Source organism: Giraffa tippelskirchi, chromosome 2 (genome assembly GCF_054371585.1).
Source record: "Giraffa tippelskirchi isolate mGirTip1 chromosome 2, T2T-mGirTip1v1.2.pri, whole genome shotgun sequence".
Lineage (NCBI taxonomy): Eukaryota > Metazoa > Chordata > Mammalia > Artiodactyla > Giraffidae > Giraffa > Giraffa tippelskirchi.
The window spans coordinates 197,977,720-197,996,557 of NC_137276.1; the positions used below are offsets into that span (position 1 = coordinate 197,977,720).

The 18,838-nt window shown below is 37.1% G+C and overlaps 1 long non-coding RNA gene across 1 annotated transcript; it reads right to left on the minus strand.

The window, feature by feature from the left end:
• Nucleotides 1–2,340: 2,340 nt before the first annotated feature.
• LOC145530162 (uncharacterized) lies at nucleotides 2,341–18,612 on the minus strand. Its single transcript, XR_014071506.1, has 2 exons — nucleotides 18,490–18,612; nucleotides 2,341–6,031 (listed from the first exon to the last, which is right to left on the minus strand). It is a non-coding gene; the product is annotated as an uncharacterized LOC145530162 (long non-coding RNA).
• Between the last annotated feature and the right edge of the window lie 226 nt (nucleotides 18,613–18,838).

Below are 18,838 nucleotides of genomic sequence, written 5' to 3' on the forward strand. Positions count from 1 at the left end.
GTGTTACAAGGGACAGTTGAAATGTGATTCAAGAAAGTGAATAGAATTTACTGTCACAACACATGCTGATACTATGGAGGGCAATACCTTAGCTGCTATTTTATTTTCTTTCTGTATTCTTGACATACTCCTATAAGGGAAGTTACTCAGTTGTGTCCGACTCTTTGTGACCCCATGGACTATGGTCTACCAGGCTCCTCCGTCCATGGGATTTTCCAGGCAAGGGTACTGGAGTGGGTTGCCATTTCCTTCTCCATACTCCTATAAACTTGTTCTCAAAATAGGATATATTCAGATACTTCCTGGTCATAAAAACAAATGCAACTCAGCTATGAGACTGATTATATTTGAAGATATACAAGCATCTATTCTTGTGAATAGAATAAAGCTCCATCATTGAAATATTGTTTTCACAAGTGAAACCCATTGCTTGTGGAAGGTGCTTTTAGGAAAAGGGAAAGAGTATACTTAACATCTTGAGTAGCAGGATATCAGCCTTATTGTATATTTGTTAATTACCTGTTATAAGAAGTGAAGTGAAGTATTAGTTGCTCAGTAGTGTTCGACTCTTGGCGACCCCATTGACAGTAGCCTGCCAGGCTCCTCTGTCCATGGAATTCTCTAGGCAAAAGTACTGGAGTGGGTTGCCATGCCATTCTCCAGGGGATCTTTCTAACCCGGAGATCAAATCCGGGTCTCCCACCTTGCAGGCAGATTCTTTATTGTCTGAGCCACCAGGGAAGTATACTTGTTATAAACATATATCTGATATAAATGGTTATTATATCTTCTATGAAAATGATATGTACATTTTATTTATATATATCATAAAATAATTGTTCAGGTCTGCAAAGTTAAGAATATTAAATAGAAAGGTTACAAACAATTTTGATAATGTAACTGAATATAGCCACCCTTCATTACCCTTACAATATCCTTACAAATATTTGCAGATTTTACAGATCACATATATTTCTTCTATTTACCTATGGTCTGATTTCCAACTTTGACTAGATTTTTATTTCCCACTTTCTGTTTAGTAGCTGCTTTAGACTTTTTCCTATGTTTGCATGACACATTTTAGACATCTGTGGAAACTTTCATATTCTATTCATTAAACATGTATCTATTTATGTTCAAAAACTTATTTGATTCATATATTAGACAAGTAGTATTCTATATAGAGCATGCTCTCTCTCTCTCTCTCTCTCTCTCTCTCTATATATATATATATATATATATATATAAAATGAAACAAAAGCTAAAATAATGCTTTGCTCTCCATAATTCTTCTTCTTAGAAAGCTCCCAGAATACAGTAAATCTATAATAAGAGAAATAAAATATTTATTCTAAATAAATTTAGTAGTATGAGGCACCAGATTCCTCTTTTAGTATTTAACAATCCAGTTAATAAAATCTTGACCATGGCTTCTAACTAAATATTCCTAATATTTTAGTAAATATATTTGTTAAATATAAAAATTAACATAGTAAACATATGTTTTTCTATTAATTGTACAATCAGATTTCTTTAGTTTTATTTTTTTTCCCCAGGAACATACAAAATCCTAATGATATTGGTTCATCTTGGTAGGTACTAGGACTATTAGAATATATCTAAACTGGAATTCTCATAAATGTGCCATAATTTATATGCAAAGGTGTTTACATACATTTTATTGCCCTCATCGTAATGTACTGCTGCTGCTGCTAAGTCGCTTCAGTCGTGTCCGACTCTGTGCGACCCCATAGACGGCAGCCCACCAGGCTCCGCCGTCCCTAGGATTCTCCAGGCAAGAATACTGGAGTGGGTTGCCATTTCCTTCTCCATCGGATTGTACTACCTCACTGTATTTTCTTAGTTCCTATTTGTCCTTTGAATTTTACCTGAAATGTCTCTTCTTCTACAATGTTTCCTCTAATATTCCCCTAGTTGTAACTATCTTTTGTCATCATTAGAAGATGATCATTGGTTGCAGGAACTGTGTCTTATTTCTTTGCCCCAATGCTTAGCTTAGTACATGGTAGATAGTAGACAAAAAAGTTGAAGAGTGAAGTAATTGTTCAAATCTCATACATTTTGCTTTTTCATGCCTTTGATTTATTTACATATTTATTAATTTACTGAGCTCAATGCTAAAGCTGATTCAAAATATTACCTAAACATAGTTCTTGCTACTTATAAATTATAAAAGGATATTAAAAGGAAAAGAAGGAGGAAGATGATAGATTTCTTTAATTTTTGTCACAGTCAACATTATGCTGATTCTTAGCACAGAGAGAAAATCTGCAGAGTTTTCTACAAAGTCACATTTTGAGGCAGCACCATATTATATTCTTTCTTTTTTGTCTCTAAAATCCAACCTCATTCGTAGAATTTCTCTTTCAGTGTTTGAACTGTAAATATTTTAAATTGAACATTGGCAGGCTTTCAAGAAATAAATATATGCATTTACAGTTTGTACTCATATTTTCCATGTATTTGTTTGGTTATGACCACAGACACATCCTCAGAATAATTCTTCTTGACATTAGGAAAGCCCTATGTAGCTAAGATAAACTATACATTTCACTACCTCTATCATATAATGCCTATGAAAACACATGCATTTAATAAATAATGTCACAATTAATAAGACAAGATTCCATGCCCCATAGCTCTATGTGAACAAATAAGGCCTTAATTTCCCTAGGAGAAAGCTAAACTCCCAAGACATATTTCAAAGCCACTTTCAATTATCATAATTTATGGGATTCCTTCAGTCATGAGTGAATAATAATGTCCTTCCATTTTCAATGCCACATTTGGATGGTTTTAATTCCACCACATCACTTTTCAAAAATCTATCTAATCAATAAAATGTGTAAAATTTAAAAGCTCTAAACTTTACTACAAACTTTGTTTCATCGATGAATGACTAGTCTTCATACATATTTAAGGTTTATTGTGTGTGAGAGTCATGTATTTTGAAATATTTCTTTACTGGCCAAATATTTACTGATCATCAATTACCATCTGTGATTTAAAAACGCCTCCTGTTAGTCTCTCAGTCATGTCTGACTCCATGGACTGTAGCCCACCAGGCTCCTCTATCCATGGAATCCTCCAGGCCAAGAATACTGGAGTGGGTAGCCTTTCCCTTCTCCACGGAATCTTTCCAACCCAGGGATAGAACCTGGGTCTCCTGCATTGCTGGCAGATTCTTTACCATCTCAACCACCAGGGAATCTATGACACACCTAGACAGCATACCAAAAAGCAGACACATCACTTTGGCAACAAAGTTCCGTGTGTGTGTGTTAGTCGTTCAGTCATGTACGACTCTTTGTGACCCCATGGACTGTAGCCCGCCAGGCTCCTCTGTCCATGGAATTCTCCAGACAAGAATATTGAAGGGAATTACCATTTCCTTCTCATGGGGATTTTCCCGGCCTAGAGATCGAACCTGCATTTCCTGTGTGTCTCCTGCATTGCAGGCAGATTCTTTACCATCTTAGCCAACAGAGAAGCCCAAGGTCCATATAGTCAAAACTATAGTTTTTCCAGTAATCATGTATTGATGTGAGACTTGGACCATAAGGAAGGCTGAGCACTGAAGAATTCATGTGCTTGGAACTATGGTGCAGGAAGAGACTTTTAAGATTCCCTTGGACACTAAGGAGATCAAACCAGCCGATCCTAAAGGAAATCAGCCCTGAATATTCACTGAAAAAACTGATGCTAAAGCTCCAATACTTTGGCCAGCTGAAGCTAAGGGCCGATTCATTGAAACAGAACTTGATGCTAGGAAAGATTGAGGGCAGAAGGGGGTGACGGAGGATAAGATAGATGGATGTAATCACCTACTCAGTGGAAATGAGTTTGAGCAAGCTCCAAGAGATAGTGAAGGACAGGGAAGCTTGGTCTGCTGTAGTCCATGGGGTCTCAAAGAGATGGACATGACGTAGCGACTGAACAACCTAGTCTTAGTGATATTGCTTGTATCTAGAGGTTTCATAAGTCAAAATTCATCTCTATTATACCAAGCTTACAGAACATATAATATTCAGCTCCTTTACTGAATGAATTATGATCTGTTTACCTTAACATAGGAGTTTCCTTGTCATAAGACCTGGTGAATTTCAGCTTGCATTTGGTAGTACCTACATACCTGGTTGAGACTTGAACTATTATTCTGTTATGCTAGGCTGTGAACATATACCTCGTTAACCAGTTTTTCTTCTATCAGTTCAGTTCAGTCACTCAGTCATGTACAATTCTTTGTGACCCAATGAACAGCAGCAGGCCTCCCTGTCCATCATCAACTCCCAGAGTCCACACAAACCCAAGTCCATTCAGTCAGTGATGCCATCCAACCATCTCATCCTCTGTTGTCCCCTTCTCCTCCTGCTCTCAATCTTTCTCAGCATTAGGGTCTTTTCCAGTGGGTCAGCTCTTCGCATCAGGTGGCCAAAGTATTGGAATTTCAGCCTCAACATCAGTCCTTCCAATGAACACCCAAGACTGATCTCCTTTAGGATGGACTGATTGGATCTCCTTCCAGTCCAAGGGACTTTCAAGAGTCTTTTCCAACACCACAGTTCAAAAGAATCAATTCTTCGGCGCTCAGCTTTCTTTATGGTCCAACTTTCTCATCCATACATGACCACTGGAAAAACCATAGCCTTAACTAGACAGACCTTTCTTGACAAAATAATGTCTCTGCTTTTTAATATGCTGTCTAGGTTGGTCACAACTTTCCTTCCAAGGAGTAAGTGTCTTTTTAATGTCATGGCTGCAATCACCATCTGCAGTGATTTTAGAGCCCCCAAAAATAAAGTCAGCCACTCGTTCCACTGTTTCCCCATCTATTTCACATGAAGTGATGGGAATAGATGCCACGATCTTAGTTTTCTGAATGTTGAGCTTTAAGCCAACTTTTTCACTCTCCTCTTTCACTTTCATCAAGAGGCTCTTTAGTTCTTCTTCACTTTCTGCCATAAGGGTGCTGTCATCTGCATATCTGAGGTTATTGATATTTCTCCCAGCAATCTTGATTTCACCTTGTGCTTCCTCCAGCCCAGCGTTTCTCATGATGTATTCTGCATATATGTTAAATAAGCAGAGTGACAATATACAGCCTTGATGTACTCCTTTTCCTATTTGGAACCAGTCTGTTGTTCCATGTCCAGTTCTAACTGTTGCTTCCTGACCTGCATACAGGTTTCTCAAGAGACAGGTCAGGTGGTCTGGTATTCCCATCTCCCTCAGATTTTTCCAGTTTATTGTTATCCACACAGTCAGAGGCTTTAGCATAGTCAATAAAGCAGAAATAGATGTTTTTCTGGAACTCTCTTGCTTTTTCGATGATACAGCAGATGTTGGCAATTTGATCTCTGGTTACTCTACCTTTTCCAAAACCAGCTAGAACATCTGGAAGTCCATGATTCACGTATTGCTAAAGCCTGTTTTGGAGAATTTTGAGCATTACTTTACTAGCGTGTGAGATGAGTGCAACTGTGTGGTAGTTTGAGCATTTTTTGACATTGCCTTTCTTTGGGATTGGAATAAAAACTGACCTTTTCCAGCCCTGTGGCCACTGCTGAGTTTTCCAAATTTGCTGGCTTATTGAGTGCAGCACTTTCACAGCATCATCTTTGAGGATTTGAAATAGCTCAACTGGATTCCATCACCTCCACTAGCTTTGTTGGTAGTGTTGCTTCCTAAGGCCCACTTGACTTCACATTCCAGGATGTTTGGCTCTAGGTGAGTGTGAGTGAACACAACATCGTGACTATCTGGGTCGTGAAGATCTTTTTTGTACAGTTCTTCTGTGTCTTCTTGCTACCTCTTCTTTATATCTTCTGCTTCTGTTAGGTCCCTACCATTTCTGTCCTGTATCAAGCCCATCTTTGCATGAAATGTTCCCTTGGTATCTCTAATTTTCTTGAAGATATCTCTAGTCTTTCCCAATCTGTTGTTTTCCTCTATTTCTTTGCATTGATCGCTGAGGAAGGCTTTCTTATGTCTCTTCCTCTTCTATAGAGATCTTTAAAAAAGAAAAATTTCAAAGCATATATCAAATGCTTATTCTTTTCTCATTTATTCATCTATGTATGAAGGTTCTAGAGTTCCTGGAATCATAGGTTCTCAAACTACAGTGTGCATTAACATCACTGTAGTCTCTCCACCCCAGAGATCTCTCCATCCCCAGAGACTCCATATCAGTAGGCCAATAATGAGATCCCAGATATGACATTGTCAGCAATCTCACTGGATAAATCTGGTACTATTAACCTTAGATCACACTCTGAGATGCACCATTTTAGTGTGTGAAACTCCAGGTTCAGAATTCATGGTAAACAGAGAAATTTCTGAGAGACCACCCCTCACTGTGTTTCAGGCATTCATAACATTTTGTATGAAGACAATTAATGATAAAGTGACTGTGGTCCCTACTTTGAACTAAGTAAGAATGGAGATACTCAAATAATTTTCCAGGCAAGAGTACTGGAGTGGGTTGCCATTTCCTTCTCCAGGAGATCTTCCCAACCCAGGGATCGAACCTGGGTCTCCCGCATTGCAGGAAGATGCTTTACCATCTGAGCCACCAGGGAAGCCCCTCTGTGTAAAAGAATAACTAGAAAAACTAAGTGGGTTACACATTTTTATAATGAAAATGCTTAGATACAAATGTAACCAGAGACATCATTCTTAGTTACAATCACATCAAACAGATCTTAAAATTAAACAAATGAAAAAAGAAGGTGACATAGAAAGTCACTATAATTAAGTACATTTTTGAGTCAATAATGAATATAGATATAATATGAATATTAACTCAAATACCATGTGAATTGTGATTAAACTTAATTTTATAGTGAAAAAAAATATTTTAAACCCCGTATCCTACCAGATCTTATCTTGAGCAAGCCTACAAAAACTATTTATGTTGTGATTAACTGCATTGTTTTCAAATCTAAACTGAGCAAATGCATTCAGTGAAAAGAAAGACACTGGTAAATTGTCTTCTGACAAAATGATGGCATATACTTAATTACTATAATTTAGATGATCAAACCAGAGCAATAGAGAATGATAGCCCTGTGAGAGAGATGAAAGACATCATGGCATCCTGATCAGTCACTTTACAGAGTCAGGTACAACGTGGACATGGGCCAAAGTGACAATTTTGTGTGTATGTGTGTCCAGTTGTATCTGACTTTGCAATCCTATGGACTGTGTCCTGCTAGACTCTTCTGTCCAAGGAATTTTCCAGGCAAGAATACTGGAGTGGGTTGCCCTTTCCTACTCCAAGGGATCTTCCTAACCCAGGCATCAAACTGGAGTCTCTTGCATCTCCTCCATTGGCAGCCAGATTCTTTACCAATGCACCAACTAGAAAGCCCTATAATGATAATTAATGCATTCATATTTCTCTTGGTATTTTGATATGCTTTAATACCATATTGTTTCTGCTAATGTTCTTGATTCCTGCTGTAGATTATAGCATTCCAATGGGAAAATATCTTGATTGCTTAAATTTTGAAATTTTCTTGATATGTTCTACTATCTTGAACTACTTCACATACTGCTTTAATCCATCCCTGAGGTGGGGTTGGTAGACTTCTACTCAGATAGGTGCTTGATAAATTAATTTAAATGTGGTTTTCATCAATAGATGAGCTGATTTCAAAACTGGGTATTACCAACGAATATTCATCCTCTGCCCTTAGCAAGTTGTAATGTGAATCTGGATACTAGAATCCAAACAATTTTTTTTTCCCATATAAAAACTTCTCACCTATTATATATATATTAATAACTTAAAACAGCTCTAAAAATACTTTATATATTTTATATATATTTTATTTTATATATAAAAATATATATATATACTTTTATATATAAAGTATTTTTAGAGCTGTTGTAAGTTTACAATAAATGAGAAGATCAGGAGGTTATTTGCTCCTTGTATGGTACATTTTATAGCTTTGGACAAATGTCCTGGAGGAGGGCATAGCAACCCACTCCAGTATTCTTGCCTGGAGAATCCCCATTGGCAGAGGAACCTGGCAGGCTATAGTCCATGGGGTAACAAAGAGTCAGACATGACTGAGTGACCAAGCACAGCACACATAATGACATGTATCCAACATTGTAAAATCATACCAAGTATTTTCACTGTCATGAAAATCTTGTGCTTCTCTTTACTACTTTCAGTTCTCAATATGGGAACGTGGACTTGATGATTAACGCTCGAAAATGGCCAATAAAAAGTCTATTTTATTTTATATCTACTTTACATATTTTTTAGTTCCTTTTGGTACCTATTCTCCAAATCTTGCCACTTTCTTCTTACTAAATAATGTACAGTAAGTTACGTTTAGGAAGACGGAAAGAGCTACAAGTTTTCTTGGTTTTTTTTTTTGATCAAACAATTCTAAAACTCATGTTTGTATTTCTGCGCAATGTTTGTCATATTTATTATATAATTATGCTCAAACTTTCATTCAATAATTTCAAATAATTATCAAATACATATTGGATGCCAGGAAGTTTCTGTATTCTGATTAGATAGCGACATACAAAATCAGCAATAACCCTGATATATGAAGTTTGTATTTTAATGAGGGAAGAGAGATAACAAATGTATAAATGTGTAATTTGTTCAGGTGGAGATAACTGACAAACCAGAAAAATAACACATGGCGGAAAGGAGAGAATGAGGTGGTGTTGCATTGTTGTACAGAGCAGGCAGGAAATCTGCTCTGAAAAGCTGGTTTCTGAGCAGATGCACAGCTTACTCTATTCAGTGTGGGTCACTGTCCTCATTGTATTCTGAGTGGTACTCTTGTCTAGGATAGTCCCTTCACATTGTTTACCAGTGCGTGTTTGGTTTAAAATGAATAGAAATAAAGCTTTAAAACACCACTAAAAACTTCTTCCACATGGATGAGTTACAAAACCTTCCCAACTGACCAAAAGAATCTCAGCCCAGCTGCACAGGTGTTGTGAAACTGGGACTCACTTTCTCTAACAGCCATAGCTGGGTCCAATTTTTCCCATCAGTACAATTTAACCAGCAATTGGAAGTTTCAGTAAGTATGCACTGCTTTCAGAGCTACTCACTTTATTAAGTTCAATCAGGTACAGCTCTGCTCGTAGCAGGGTTTAAAATGACAACTCTGAATCCCTCAAGTACATTAACCATTAACACCTCAGGCTCTCAGGTCTGTACTGGCCCCAGTACCTCAGTGAGTCATACAGCTTCAACTTCCATTTTACAGCTGCAGCTAGGAAGTCCCTTTTAGTACTTGAAGATTACTATTTTTCTCTTTTCAGCTATGTCTTTTCATTGACAATAATATATCTTTATTATTTTGTGTTTGAAGCTTAAGATATGAAGCTTGGTAGAAGTGGGAGTGTATTCAGAATTTACTCAGTCCTCTATCAATCAGAAGTCTTCTCAATTAGAAGTTAAAAGAGTCTGCAGTGTTTTCTGTGGGCTAAACCTCAGTCTTAATACCATTCACAAAAAAGAACTGGGTATATTTTATTTGATGTGTCTTAATGACTCATTCTATCCATTTAATTTATAGTGACAGTTCAGTTCAGTTCAGTTCAGTCACTCAGTCGTGTCAAATTCTATGAGACCCCAGGAATCACAGCACGCCACGCCTCGCTGTCCATCACCAACTCCCAGAGTTTACCCAAATCCATGTCCATCAAGTTGGTGATGCCATCTAACCATCTCATTCTCTGTCGTCCCCTTCTCCTCCTGCCCGCAATCCTTCCCAGCATTGGCATTGTCTTTGCCAATGAGTCAGCTCTTCGCATGAAATGGCCAAAGTATTCGAGTTTCAGCTTCAACATCAGTCCTTCCAATGAACAACCAGGACAGATCTCCTTTAAGATGGACTGGTTGGATCTCCTTGCAGTCCAAGGGACTCTCAAGAGTCTTCTCCAACACCACAGTTCAAAAGCATCAATTCTTCAGTACTCAGCTTTCTTCACCGTCCAACTCTCACATCCATACATGACCACTGGAAAAACCATAGCCTTGACTAGACGGACCTTTGTTGGCAAAGTAATGTCTCTGCTTTTAAATATGCTATCTAGGTTGGTCATAACCCTCCTTTCAAGGAGCAAGCGTCTTTTAATTTCATGGCTGCAGTCACCATCAGCAGTGATTTTGGAGCCCAGAAAAAATGAAGTCTGACACTGTTTCCACTGTTTCCCCATCTATTTCCCATGAAGTGATGGGACCAGATGCCATGATCTTAGTTTTCTGAACATTGAGCTTTAAGGCAACTTTTTCACTCTCCTCTTTCACTTTCAAGAGGCTCTTTAGCTCTTCTTCAATTTCTGCCATAAGGGTGGTGTCATCCGCATATCTGAGGTTATTGATATTTCTCCCAGCAATCTTGATTCCAGCTTGTGCTTCTTCCAGCCCAGCGTTTCTCATGATGTACTCTGCATATAAGTTAAATAAGCAGGGTGACAATATACAGCCTTGACAGACTCCTTTTCCTATTTGGAACCAGTCTGTTGTTCCATGTCCAGGTCTAACTGTTCCTTCCAGACCTGCATACAGGTTTCTTGAGAGACAGGTCAGGTAGTCTGGTATTCCCATCTCTTTCAGAATTTTCCACAGTTTATTGTTATCCACACAGTCAAAGGCTTTGGCATAGTCAATAAAGCAGAATTAGATGTTTTTCTGGATCTCTCTTGCATTTTCGATGATCCAGAGGATATTGGCAATTTGTTCCTCTGCCTATTCTAAAACCAGCTTGAACATCTGGAAGTTCATGGTTCACATATTGCTGAAGTCTGGCTTGGAGAATTTTGAGCATTACTTTACTAGCGTGTGAGATGAGTGCAATTGTGCGGTAGTTTGAGCATTCTTTGGCATTGCCTTTCTTTGAGATTGGAATGAAAACTGACCTTTTCCAGTCCTCTGGACACTGCTGTCTTTTCCAGATTTGCTGACATATCGAGTGCAACACTTTCACAGCATCATCTTTGAGGATTTGAAATAGCTCAACTGGAATTCCATCACCTCCACTAGCTTTGTTCGTAGTGATGCTTTCTAAGGCCCACTTGACTTCACATTCCAGGATGTCTGGCTCTAGGTGAGTGATCACACCATCATGATTATCTGGGTCGTAAAGATCTTTTTTGTACAGTTCTTCTGTGTATTCTTGCCCCCTCTTCTTAATATCTTCTGCTTCTGTTAGGTCCATACCATTTCTGTCCTTTATCGTGTCCATCTTTTCATGAAGTGTTCCCTCGGTATCTCTATTTTTCTTGAAGAGATCTCTCGTCTTTCCCATTCTGTTGTTTTCCTCTCTTTCTTTGCATTGATCGCGGAGAAAGGCTTTCTTATCTCTCCTTGCTATTCTTTGGAACTCTGCATTCAGATGGGAATATCTTTCCTTTTCTCCTTTGCTTTTTGCTTCTCTTCTTTTCCCAGCTATTTGTTAGGCCTTCTCAGACAGCCATTTTGCTTTTTTACATTTATTTTCCATGGTGACATGTGCTACCTTATTAGTTGGAAATTACCTAACTACCCATCAAGTAAGACAGTAGCCAAGTCTGTATTGTTGCAGAGAATGAGAGAAGTAAACCTCATGGATCAAAGTGTGGGGAAATTAGTGTTCATCTTTAGATTCCCCCCTACCCTGTTAACTCTAGGAGATCTGATTGAAATGATATAAAAGACAATTTATTGTCCATCAGGGGTACATTGGACCACCAAAAAAATGCACTTCAAATGTATGAGGAAAATGAAGTCACAGTGATGACTTCAGACAAAGACCTCAAGAGATTTAAGTTATGCTTCATTTATACAACCCTCAACAAACACTTTTGAAAGTGTTAGTCGCTCAGTTGTATCCAGATCTTTGTGACCCCCATGAACTGTAGCTCACCAGGGTCCTCTGTCCATGGAATTCTCCAGGCAAGAATACTGGTATAGGTAGCCATTCCCTTATCCAAGGGGTCTTCCTGACCCAGGGATTGAATCCAGGTCTGCTGCATTTCAGGCAGATTCATTACCATCTGAGCCACCAGGGAAGCCCACAAATAATTATACATGATGGTTATAGAATCCTCTTACACAACGGTATTATGAAACCTGCTGGAATGCTTCCTCAAGAGATAGACACACACTGATTTATACATGTTCTTTCTTCTACTGATTAGGTGGCAAAATAGTTGTCCTCTATAGCAGATACAGACTTTTAAGGATAAAGGGAGATTTTAAATACTACATTTAAAGCCCTACAGTATTAAAGCCCTGCAGCCCTACAGTAAAATGTAGTATTAAAAATACTACATTTTACTACTTGTGAAATTGGTCATGTATACAGAAAAGACAGCAACTCTAATTCAAAAAGATACATGCATTCCAATTTTCATAGGAGCCTTATTTACCACAGCCAAGACCGTGGAAGCAACAGATGGATGGATAAAGAATGTGTGTTACATATATACAGTGGAATATTACTGAGCCATAAAAAGGACTGAAATACTGTCATTTGCAGCAACATGATGGACCTAGAGATTATCATACTAAATGAAGTAAATCAGGCAAAGAAATACAAATATTTCATATTATCCCATATATGGATAAAAAAGGCAGAAATGAACTTATTTACTAAACAAGAACAAACTCCCAGACATAGAAAAGAAACTTACGGCTACCAAAGGGGAAAAGGGATGGAGGAATGAGAGGGATAAATTAGGAGTATGAGATTACAGATACACACTACCATGTATAAAAGAGGTAAACAAGGATTTATTGTATAGCACAGGGAACTATAGTCAATATCTTGTAATAACCTATAATAATGGAAAAGAATCTGAAGCTGTACACCTAAAACTAATATTGTAAATCAAATAAAACAAATTCTATATCAAGTTAGCAATTAGTATGAACCAAGAATGTGGACTATGTTCTGAGTTATTAAATTTATAAAATATTCACACTGCATGTTTGTTTTTTACATTTTCCAAATGAAATAGAAATCTATTCAGTCATATCAATTTTATTGATATTTCATTAAAATGTGTTACAAATAAATTCGATAAAACATGAAATAGATCTTATTGTATTTTTTTTAGCCATATATCACAGCAAATATGCACTTTTGTGTGTGTGAGTTACTTTTGTGTATTTTTTTAAACCTAAAAGAAAAATTTCAGTAGTTGATCTCATTTTTCCTCCCTAAAATTACTGTCCAGCTTGCAAAGGAAATATCTCATTAAGAAACTTAGTTTAACTATGAATAATACAAAGTTATCAGGAAATTTATCACCATGGAAGTGAATGAAGCATAAGTGGATGAGATTATACTGAAATTTCACTCTCTCTCACTGAGTTAGCCTTTGTAGTTAATGATCCCTACATGTTTAAGTTTCAGGTGAGAAAGAATCTCAAAAACATATGTGGCCTGATTCATGCTCTGAGAGATCCAAGCTACCTATCCATTGCAGATGCTCAATCTCCTGAACATCTTGGATGTGAATACTGAGTTTCAAATAGCAAGCCCCAGAACCATATGGGAGACTCAAGAGGGAGGGGTTATATGTATACATACAGCTGATTCACTTTTTTGTACAGCAGAAACTAACACAGCATTGAAAAGCAATTATACTCCAATAATGATAAGAAGAATAAAAAAAAAAAGATAAAAAAAAAAACAAAACATAACAGGAAAAGAGAAAAACAACAAGACCAAAAAAAAAAAAAAGTGTAAGCTAAAATAATTAAAATTTATGTTGTAGCATTTTGAGAAAAAAAATAACCTACCAGAAACTATGTTCCTATCAAGTAAGTATAAACCAAGGTATTTATCTTAAAAAATAAAAAATAAAAAAAAATCAGGACTTCGTTGGTGGTCCAGTGACTAAGAATCCACCTGCCAATGCAGAGGATGTGGATTGACTCCTACCCTGGGAAGACTCCGTGTGCCCCAGGGCAATTAAGCCCATGTGCCACAACTACTCACCTTGTGCGCTAGAGCCCATGAGCTGCAACTACTGAAGTCCACACACCCTAGAGCCCATGCTCCTTCCCAAAGAGAGCCCACCATAAGGAGAAGCCTGTACTCCACAATTAGAGAGCAACTTCTGCTTGCCACAACTAGGGAAAACCCACATATAGCAATGAACCCAGCACAGCCAAAAATTAAAAAAAAAAAAAATAGCTTTAAAAGAATAGATAAACAAAAACAGAGTATAAACAAGTTACTGATGTATAAGACCTCATTTTGCCCACCAGAGAAAGGGGTAAACATGAAATGGATCTCTTCAGAATATGCTCAAACAATAAGGATGCCCGTGTTCCTTGTAAAAGCCCATCAGAAAACCCTCTCTATATTATAGGCTCTTAGCAATCAAGTAGATATGATGATCTACTCTGTGGATGAAAATCAGTACCCTTGCCATCCAGCCCAGTGCAAGAATGATCTATGGATATAAAAATGGATTCATAAAATTGCCCAAGATGTCAGAATAGAGGCTGTTACTGGATTTCTACCCACTAAATCTGATTTGACTACTCTGGTCTAGATTGTATGTTTCTAGCAATGAAAATAAACAAACTAACAACAAATAAATCAAACTGATGATTCCCATTTAACTTGATATCTTCAAAAAGCCAATCTAGAAGCAAGTTATTACACTGAGCCCCTTTTACATTAAAAGTTATACTTTTCCCTCCCTGGAATAGACTTTATTGTAGAAATGAATGTGCCTCCTTCCTTTCAAATAACTGCCAGCATTTCAACAAATAGATTTGCCACATGCATTGTATATTGTGGGCTTCCCCTGTGGTTCAGCTGGTAAAGAATCTGCCTGCAACATAGGAGACACAGGAGACAAGGGTTCAATCCCTGGGTTGGGAAGATCCGCTGGGGGAGGAAATGGCAAACCACTCCAATATTCTTGCCTAGAAAATCCTATGGACAGAGGAGCCTGGCAGGGTACAGTCCATAAATATCACAAAAAGTCAGACATGACAGAGTGACTAAGCATGCACAAATGGTATACTATCCATCACACACTATCTTACATAGTACTGACTCAATCATACCCCTTATTTGACAGCAAAAGTAGGGCAACTGTCTGATGCCTTTGGGATTCTCTAGTACCATCTACTTTATCATCCAGAAACAGTTTTACTGAATGATGCAATGACATATTGACTTGTAGGATGTGATTGAATTAAGATGCCAATCAATGTTGCAGTTTCCACTATGAGTAAAATGCATAGATCCCAGAACCAACAGTTGGAATGGTAGTGACTTCAAGTTTGTACTCAAATATATACCTTCTTAATATTTTTAATTTTTTCACCAAGAGATCAGGTTCTATGGACTTCAAGATTATTTCACTCAAGGGATAACACACTTTCTATTAGGGGATCCAAAAATAGTTTCACTAATTTGGAATCTAAGAGTTGGTCACTGAGCATTGTTCATGCCACTAAACATGAGGACAAAAGAATGTTTCAGTATTTGGTAGAATATTCATAGTAATAAAACAGTAAATAAAGGACAACGATATAATCTCTATAATATAGGAGCCTATAAAACTATAGCTGAAGTTCAAGTGATTGGGACACTTTCTTTTCTGTACTATATCCGAAATTATGGTTACATTACTGCAAAACAAAACAGGAAAGACGTTCAAGGCTTTCAATCACTCATGAAAGGAAATCTGGATCAACTCTCCAGTGAAAAAGTAACAATGGTACTACATATCTGACCCAGAGAGCTGCTGTATGCCACAATCAGTAAGGCAGGGAAATCAAGAAAGAGCATTTGGGATGGTTATCTTTAGGAACATACGTGCCTTCAATTTAGTTTAGAATATTGGAAACCCCTATCACCTCTGCAACTCTTTGTCTTATAGCCATGTCTGTTGCTTAATCTGCATGGGTAATCAATTAATCAATGAGCACACAAGCCTCACACTTGCAGGTTGACACCTTAAAACACATTATCTCCGTGACTGGGGGTAGGTACCATACACAGAAAGAGCAGAAGAAAGACATTATCCACCTCAACTAACCTTGCAAATCTTATACCTGACAATTTACATAAATGCAGAGATTGGTGAAAATTAACTAACTTCCAAAAATCTAGTCATGAGGTTATCTGGAAAATGAAGTTTGTTGGTTGCTTTCTTGCTTGCTTTCTCTAGGCTCTGGAGGAGTCTTAGACTGGACAGTGGTTTGATAGATGCATTGACCCACAATCCATACCATGTAGAAGAAAATCAACTACGACTTGGGTTTTATTTCCATACTAGATCCCAAATACATGTTTAATCATATATCTTAGTAGTTTTACCTTTCCAACGATCTTTCTCCTACTAATGTATATAAAGCGCATTAGAGGTAGATAAACTTACCTTTATGTTCAGTTAATAGACTATCACATCATATTATGACATAACAGGAGAGAGGGGAATCACTCAAGGCCAAGTACTTGTCATTTGGTCTTCAAGCTATCACTCTACAGAAACAGGATAGTGAGTGCATGCATGCTCGTGTGCACAATATACAGTTATGCAAAGTAGAGGCATTTTAAAATTGTATCTATGAGAAAAATATTATGTCTATGATTTTCTCTTTATATTGTAAACATACAAGGGATAAATATAGTCTGAATTTGTTAGATATTTTCCAGCCATTCTTGCTCATCCATTTTCTTTGAAAATCAGTCTTCCTCTTTTCCTTTGTGGAAGAATTCTCACTTTCCCTGTGTTCTTCATAGAAATGGCTGTCAAAGATCTATCACTCTGTATCCTCCTCCCTTCATCCTTGCAGAGTACACCTGACCCAGGTGGGCCACTCATACTCCCTTCCAGAAATTAAAATCTTGAGAATAACAAATGAACAAGAGTCAGATGAAACACTCCAAAGAGACTGTTTTGAAGCTACTGGAAAATATCAGGGAGATTCATGGATCTCATGATTCCTATACTTGCTTCCCTAGGTTTTTCTTTCTTTCTGTGAGCATCCCATAATTATCCCAATATTTCTGTATTACTCTGTTTTGGCTGCTATAACTGCATACACGGTGTCTTAAACAACAGAATCTTATTTCTCACAGATTTTGATGTGCCCTTAGATGAGAGAGAGAGATTGTCTCTTTGGGTCACTTCTAATAAGGACATTAATTCTATTCATAAAGGTTCTATCCCCGTAATTACCTCCTAAAGGCCCCACCTCCAAATATAATACTGTGGATTAGGGTTTCAACATAGGAATTAAGGGGGGGCACAGATATTCACCCCACAGTATTATTCATTTTATTCAGTTATTTCATTGATTCATGCAATAATGAAATCTTATTGATTAAATAATAATGATTATAAACAGTCTTGGGCACTACATTAATAGTTTCATATTTAATGAAATATTAATAGTTTTTATCTATAAATATATTGATATAATTAACTATTAATATAATAAACTTAATAGTTTTTCATATTTAATGTTTACAATTATAAGTGAAATAAAAGATATTATAATTTTAAAGATTAGGAAATGAAGAATTTAGAATGTCAAAGTAACTTGAGTAAATTATCAAACTAGAACCTAGCAGACACAAGACCCAAGCCACAGTTCTCTAATTTTAAAACTGTGCTCTTAAATAAAAACATTGTTGTAGAGAGAGAGAAAAGGAAAGCGGAGGAAAGGGGGAGATACTGTTAGCTACAAAACTATCAATTCTATAGAACCAATGCCAACATCACTAATTATTAAAGACATGCAAATCAAAACTACAATGAGGTATCACCTCACACCATCAGAGTGGCCATCATCAAAAAAATCTACAAACAGTAAGTGCTGGAGAGGATGTGGAGAAAAAGAAATTCTCCCACACTGTAGGTAGGGATGTAAACTGGTACAGCCACTGTGCAGAACAGCATGGAGTTTCCTTAAAAAGCTAAAAATAGAGCTACCATATGATCCAGCAATCTCACTCCTGGGCATATATCCAGAGAAAACTGTAATTCGAAAAGATAGATGCATCCCAATGTTCATTGCAGTACTATTTACAATATGCCTTGATATGTTTTCTGCCCAGAATCTGGGAAAACATAAAATACTGGACCAGAAATAGTACTGAATTTTTAGTAATATAGAAAAAAAAAGAATGAAAAAGGAAATGTATACCTTCTAGTCTGTATGAAATGAGGTTTGAATATCTGCAGTTTTTGGTCAATAGGAAGTTGCCTGAAATGTTAAATGCTTTTCTTTGTAGACATACTGATATTCAGAAAAAATAAACACACACATACATAAAATATATCTTATGACACACTAAGATGTCCTATTGAGGTTTTGATTCCTTAGCAGCTACACGTGCTCTGAGTAAAAGCTGTAGTAACAAGAAAGTATCAGTTCCCAAATGATGGTATGAGAATTCCATGCCATGTATAACATATCCTAAGGAGGTTACTTACCCTAATCTGGATCCAACTCACCTAAACAAGTATCTATTCCACTGATCAAAATTAACATTCTGTGACCTACAGTGTCCAAAGAAGGCAAGTCTTCGGTAAATAATCATTCCCCTAGTTACCTACATATCACACTCAGAGATGACTGTGTCACTACCCAGACCAACTGAAATAGAACCCAAGCTACTGGTGGTCTTACATTTACATTTTGAAAAATAACTTGAGTGTCTAATGGGCAATTGGTCTTGACATGAAATACACAAAATGGCCAAAAGTCAGATTTGATATTGTTCCAGGAAAACTGTGTGGCCCCAAAAAGATTACTAAAATTATGTAAGTTTTCACTTCTACATTGGTGAAGTTAGGTAGTATA